Raw genomic sequence first — 1,235 nt, 5'->3', positions numbered from 1 at the left:
AAAGGAAATTTAATTACCTTTCAGTTGGTCATAAATTCTTTTAAAAAGAGAAACTTTTTTTGTAAAAATTTTGAAGTTTTGTATACTGCATACAATGGTACCCGCAAGGGATGAGTCGAGACTAATTGATCTCCATTAGTACCCGTATGAGACTAGTTGCGACTAATTAATGCCCAACTGTACCCGATAGAGAGTAATCTCGGAGATTACTCTGAATCGGGTACAATTGGGCATTAATTAGTCGCAACTAGTCTCATACGGGTACTAATGGGGATCAATTAGTCTCGACTCATCCCTTACGGGTATAATTGGAGATCAATTAGTCCCCGACTCATCTCTAACGGGTACTATTAACGATTTAATGATATGTATGCACTTAGTCAATGAAATTTCATGTGCGTCGTTGGCACATAGAGAGAGTATTCGCTTAACAAACCTGAGCACCTCGGTTCGAATCGCGGCTGGCACAAATTTTAATTTAAATTTTTTTAAAGTGACTAGTCGCTATTTGTACCCGTTCGGGTATAAAGGGGAACAATTAGTCTCTTTATAGGACATGCTCGAACAAAAGCGAACAGTTCATTCCATATAAAGAGATCAAAAGTGGTATTAGTCGCATGTTCCTTTGCGATTTCTCCCGGAGTCATCCCGGATTAGTCGCATTTTTTGCTGGGTTTGCTTCCACTTATTACGCCCAGTTATATTTTTCAGTTCTATAATAACCCACAAATTAAGACACTTAAAAATAAAAGTCCCTGCCGAAGTGTTTTTGCCCAAGGGAAATTTTAGCAGTTGATGCATAACCCACAACGGAAAACACAAAAAGATCGCACCGGGTGACTTGCCACGGTGAGAAACAATCTTTGCTTGAGAGATGAGTGTTCAGTGGTAAACACTATACGAGACACTTGGTGACGGTTATTTTCGATCTCTGCTTGAGATACACTAGCAATCAAAAGTGAGTGATTGGTGTTTTTTTTTAATATTTGCAATGTTTTTCTAGTTAAATTTTTTTATTTTTTTTATAAAAATATGGTTCAGGCTTTAATTAAAACCACATGAAGTCAAACTTTCAAATCTTGTACAGAACTTAGAAAAATTCAACGAATTTTCTTCAAAATTTAACCCTTTTAGTCTGCGCAGATTTTTGAGTACGCAGATAGATCGGTTTTTTAATTCTAGTGAAACAATATCAAGTTTGAAGCGGCTAAAAAATCGCGTTAATTTTTAATGAA

Source organism: Rhagoletis pomonella, unplaced genomic scaffold, assembly GCF_013731165.1.
Source record: "Rhagoletis pomonella isolate Grant_MI unplaced genomic scaffold, Rhpom_1.0 Rhpom_scaffold_01153, whole genome shotgun sequence".
Taxonomy (NCBI): domain Eukaryota; kingdom Metazoa; phylum Arthropoda; class Insecta; order Diptera; family Tephritidae; genus Rhagoletis; species Rhagoletis pomonella.
The sequence above is the reverse complement of the archived record's forward strand: the minus strand, read 5'-3'. Positions refer to the sequence as shown.